The sequence below is a fragment of the Pteropus vampyrus genome, unplaced genomic scaffold (genome assembly GCF_000151845.1).
Source record: "Pteropus vampyrus isolate Shadow unplaced genomic scaffold, Pvam_2.0 Scaffold637, whole genome shotgun sequence".
Classification (NCBI taxonomy): Eukaryota; Metazoa; Chordata; class Mammalia; order Chiroptera; family Pteropodidae; genus Pteropus; species Pteropus vampyrus.
Window position 1 is genome coordinate 58109 of NW_011889418.1, and position 5764 is coordinate 63872.

At 39.4% G+C, this 5764-nt stretch overlaps 1 pseudogene; it reads right to left on the reverse strand.

Moving 5' to 3' along the window:
* The window catches only part of LOC105308902, a 4840-nt pseudogene extending 1594 nt beyond the window's left edge, over positions 1-3246 (reverse strand).
* Positions 3247-5764: the final 2518 nt, after the last annotated feature.

Here is a 5764-nt window from a genome sequence, read left to right on the forward strand (position 1 = left end):
TGGAGTTTGCAAGGTCTCCCCTGTAGGTTCGAAACTTAGACATCATGGAGTTACGGAAAGATAGGGGTGCATAACATAGTTCTTCCATATCTGCCAGCGTTTCACTTCCTTCCTGTACCTTTTCATCAAAATCTCTGACCAACTTCTTCTCTTCTGTTCCTGCAGTCCCCAGGACCAGCTTCCGCGCCCCTTGCAGGTCTTCATGGAGGCCGCAGAAGGTCTCGGGTAATTTCTCGAAATGCTCAGAGGAGGCGGCAGAGGCAGCCACAGCGCAGGCAAAGCTCCAGCCACATCCGGGAGATTCTAGGCCCTGCTGCTCCTACCCCGGCAGTCAACTGCCCAGCTTGCAGACATCACCGCCAACGCAGCCACCGCCGCCCTTGGACGAGGCGCTTCCGGGGTTGCGGCAGAGGTCCTACGGCTCAATTATTAATGATTCAGACTGTCAAGCTGTCTGACCACGACTGGGGGTCTTTTATACTCCTTTACTAAGTATTCATGTCGTAATGTAGTATGTGTTGCTGGGGAGGAAAAAATTTTTCTTTACCTTTCTAAGTTCTTTGGCTCATCTAATAATCAAATTGACATAAGATATATATATTAACAGGAGAAAAACAAAATTAATTACATATGAAAACCTGTTAAGCTAAAAAATAAAGGGCCAAAGTGAAAGCCAACAAGGATTTGAGATTAAAAAATATATATATGCTATTCAGGAAGCACTGATGTCAAGCAGAAGCCCAAATAGTGTCCTGATTAGGGGACAAAGGCAAGGGGTATTTATGAGAAAGAGAAGGGGAGCAATTAATTACATCAATATAAGAAAAGCATTTATATTGGTTAACAGATAAGTTAACATAGTGACACTAATTCTAAAGAAAGTTTTTGATATTCAATCTGATAGCCATGTATCTGCTACCTTGTTATCCTTACAAACAGTTCTTTGGGACACGATGTTGCTCTGGGCCTAGTGAAAAGGTTATTTTGCTTTGCTTTAACATTCCAAGGTCTTGAGGAGTGAGACATGCAGCCCAGTTCCTCTGGGATGATAGCTCCAACTCCATTTAAAAGTAGCTCCATTTGTTATTTTTTTTACAAGTCCCATAAAAATAAGAGACTCAAGGGCCAGCGAGGCAGTTGAGGCTGCCATGCCACCTGAGCTAAGAAATAGGATGGGGCCTGGGGCCTCAAAGAGGAGATGAGTAATTACAAGACAATAAGAAGAGCAGAGTTTGCCCTGCCATACAGATAGGTCTTTCAGATAAAACATTATCTCTGGTTAATAACTCTTTTTCTGGGCCAGCCCTCTTGCCCCAACTAATACTTTTAGGTAACTAAGAGAGAAGTAAAAGTTTTTCTTGAAACTGCTGGGTCTTGATTGTCTTCAGGTCAAAATAAACCACATGCCAAAGTGGCACATCTTGGGGACCCTCGTTAGAACTCTTTGATGTGTATGCGTATGTCATGAGTACACATACACATGCATGCATGTATTGTGTAAGTACATATGCACGTGTTCATTCACTTATATGTACATAAATGTGTGCGCATGAGTATATGTGTATATGTGTGTATCATATATGTATGTGCTCGTGTGTAACTATGTATGTGTGCCTATGTGTAATTGTATGTGTGCATATGTGTGTATAAGTTTGTGTTTGTGTGGAAGCGTATGCATGTGTATTTATCTGTATAAGTGTGTATGTGTGTATTGTGTGTAAGTGTGTGTATGTGTTTGTGAATTGTGAGTGTAAGTGTGTGTATGTGTGTTGTGAATATTGTGTGTAAGTGTGTGGTGTGTATTTTGTGTAAGTATGTGTTTGTGTGTAAATCTGTGTGGTATGTGTATAAGTGTGAATGCGTATGATGTGTATATTGTATATAAGTATGTGTACATATGTAGTGTGTGTATTATGTATAAATATGTGTATGTGTGTGGGGTATGTATTGTGTATAAGTGTGTGTGTGATGTGTGTATTGTGTATATGTGTGGTTGTGTATGTATGTAGTGTGCACATTGTGTATAAGTGTGTGTATGTGTGTGGAGTGTGTATAGTGTACAAGTGTGTGTGATGTATGTATTGTGTGAGTGTTGTGTGTGAGTGTGTATTATGTGTGAGTGTGTATTGTGTATTTGCGTGTATTGTATCTATTATATATAAGTGTGTGTATGTGGCGGGTATGTATTGTGTATAAATATGTGTATGTGCATGGTATGTATATTGTGTATAAGTGTATATTTATGAGTTTCCTGAAGTGAGGGAGTCTCAGGACATAAAGAGAATCTGTTCTGGCCAGGAGTCTTGATTGTCATCCATTCAACCATGAGCTCCTTTTTCCCACAAGCAGGGTGACTAACAGAGCATCATGAGAACATTCTTTTTCCCACACCTCCATGTCTTACCCCTGCCTTTGTGTGAGCCCCACAGGGTTCTGCAGAGCCCTCAGGTTGTGTCACAGCCAACACCCATGATGATCTTTCTGTCTTCTAAGGTAAGGGCAGTCACCCTAGAGGGAGGCCAGTGCTGCCTCCTCTAAATCATGTGACTCTGTGACTAAGACTCGCAGGGGAAGGAGAAGCCAGGCATTTATTGCTGACAGTCCTGTTCCTGCCTCTGGGCTGGAAGTCAGCAAACCACAGCCCTCGAGCCAGCCCTCCCCTGGGCTCAGGCAATGCCCTTTGCTTTCTGGGCAATTTGATATACTGAGAGTTTCTATCCCTTTGGCTATTTTTTCTAACATATTTTAGTGTAACTGAAATCATGCAAAATTTACACTTCTATACTTTGTTTTCTTTTAACCTAATATTATGACAGCTATTTTTATATGCTATTAGAAACTCTTTAGAAACATCAGTTTTAATGGCTTCATAACACTATGACAGTGTTGTCATAGTTCAATTTACTTAACTTTCCTACCATGAAACACTCAGGCGTTTTCCCTATTATAAATAAAGCTGAGATAAACACCTTTGTGCACTTTTCTTTTTTTTCTGTATTCTGGATCGGACATGACACATTTATTTTTGGATTTTGTCATTTGCAATTAAAATTCAAGGAGGGAAGCATTTCTTGCTGAGCAAAAAAATTGCATTTGTGTTGCTCTGTGGATTCCCCCCCCCCGCCAGAAAACATTATTTTTATTAATCAGTTGTTGACATACCTTATAATACATTTTAATACTTTTTTGTGCTTTTAGAATGTCACTCTGAGCAAAAACAAAAAGAAAATTCAATCTTTCTACCATTGTGAGAAACAAAAATCATTAGTTACAATTACAGTTATTACTAGTTTAGAAAATTTTCAGTTTCCAAACTCATTTTTGGTGATACCACATATAATTTTAGGATTACTTTCAAATCTGGAGAACTTCCTTCAAGTCGTATTTTTTTCATATACAAGCTGTAGGATTTTCTGACATGTGAAGTTTTCTTATCTAATGACTTATTATAAATGCTCATCAATTGTCAGCACTCATGGACCAATGTGTTATGGTGGATATCCTTCTCCATCTGGTTTGATATCCTGAGTATCTTGCAGGCATCTCTCACTGAGAAGGCATGCTTATTTGTGTTCTGGTTTTTTTCTTTGCATGGCTCCCCTGTCATCTGGCCCAGGGTTCCCAATTCTCCTACCTCCAAACTGGAGCTACACCTGGGAGCCAGGCTTCCAGCCAGGTCCTTGCCTTCCTTGGTATTGGGAAATTACTGGAGGACCTTCTCAGTCAAAACAGGCCATAAACAGTGAAGTTACACTTCTATACTATGAAAAAAAAAAAAAAAAGAATTGTAGAATGTTCTAATGTGGATTTATCCAATTGTTTTCTCCTGGTGACACTGAACTTTTCCTTCCATAAACTAGACAAAGGTGGACTAAAGTTTTGATTAGATTCTCGTTTTTCATTTTGCCGAGAATGTTGTATTGAAAATAAGAAATAAAAATGAATTTTATTTCTCTCTACCCCCAAAACAGTAGCCTGAAGCTGTTTTCCAATAGAGAATAGCTTTTTGTTTTACTGACTGTGAACCCTGAGAAGCACTGCTGTGTGCCAGTAGTTCTCACAGTTTGGGAATTTCATGGAACAGTAAAATAAAGAACATGGGAGACTGACACTTTGTTTTACAAAACAAGACCCTTAGAAATAGCAACGACTACCAACTGCTCTCACCTGTAATCTACACTCCCTCCCCAAAATTTTTTGATATTGTAATGCCAAAAATAAAAAGGGTAAGATAAAATTAAGAAAATTAGGACAGTTTTAATGTTACAATAATGGACATTTCTTTGAATTGAATAATGTAATCTTAGAAAAAAAAGTTACCTAGCAATCTTTATTTTTCTCCATTTCACCAAATGATCAGTTTGTTATGCGCAATGTGGCTTTAAATTTTATTTTTGTATTTTGTTCATCCAGAAGCCTTTACTATTTGCTCTGTATAGAAGCACAGGGAAAGCTACACAGGACCCTTCTCATGAAATATATCATGTTAATGTTGATTCCATCCACTGAAAACTTACCTACTGCTCCACAGGTGGAGCCACGCTTTGGGAAGCACCATAATTCTGGCTGCAATTGAAACAGGGTCACAGGACCCAGCATTGGGAGGGAACCTGAAAGTCATGCAGTTCGACCAGAGTGTGACCCCACCATGAAATACAAGGGTCAGTCAGTCTCTGCTGGAACAGCCCCAGGAGAGAGACTTGGAGAAGCAGGTCTTTAATTCATAAGTGTGTTGACAGTTGCTACCTGAACTTCCCATCTTTGTTCTGTTTTCCGGGTTACACAGAAATCTTCATACTCATCCACGACAGCCCCTTAAATATTTTTTTAAAACAGTTATTATGCTGCTTGCTGATTTTTTTCATCTCCTAAAAACATGTACAGTGAAAGACAAGATGATCTTGAGTCACATCCAAGGTGCCTACCCCAGCTTCTCAGAAGCTTTTGGAATTTGGAAGGAACTTTTATCTCTCTGTAAAGCCTGGATTTTTATTGAAAGCCAAGAGCTCAAAAATCCAGAACATTTGACTCTTTTTCTTTTCATTTCTCCTTTAATACCCCTAACAATTCCCAAAGCAATGAGTACCCCTGGCTGAATCAAGGGAGGGTTGCATATAAAAAAAAAAAAAAGCCAATAAGAAATGAACATTATCATTCTAAAAATATTATTCCTCTCCATATTTGAAATTAAGGAGCTGAGAGAAGAAGGAAATGAAGAGTTAGTGTTTAATGGATACAATTTCGGTTTGAAATGATGAAAATGTTTTAGAGATGGATGGTGGTGATGATTGCACAATACTGAACGTACTAAATGAAAAATGGTTAAATTGTATATATTTTACCATAATTTTTTTTAAAAAAATTAAACTTGCTTCCCAGTGAGCCTGCAAGCATGGGAATTTCTCTTGCCACCTCTTGGAAGAGAACAAGAAAAAAGTTGGGAACTATGGAAATGGGTGCTTTTAGGATGGCAGTGGTGACGATCTGGAAGACTAATGGAAGTACAAGGCATGTCCAGCTACCAGGTACTACAATTTAAGTGTGACAGACCAGCCTTGACTTGTTGACTCCCCATACTGTCTTCAATTGTGAGCTCTGGACAAGCAGGGTAGAGCACTCTGTATATCTTACATGCAGCAACATAGTACCCATACGGTCTGTGCAAGGAGTTGTGCACTGCCCAAAGGTGCCTGGAGGGAGGCGATTGGGGCCTACATATTAACCTGCATTCACCTCAAGCCGGTGCTCATGGTTCTCCACCTGT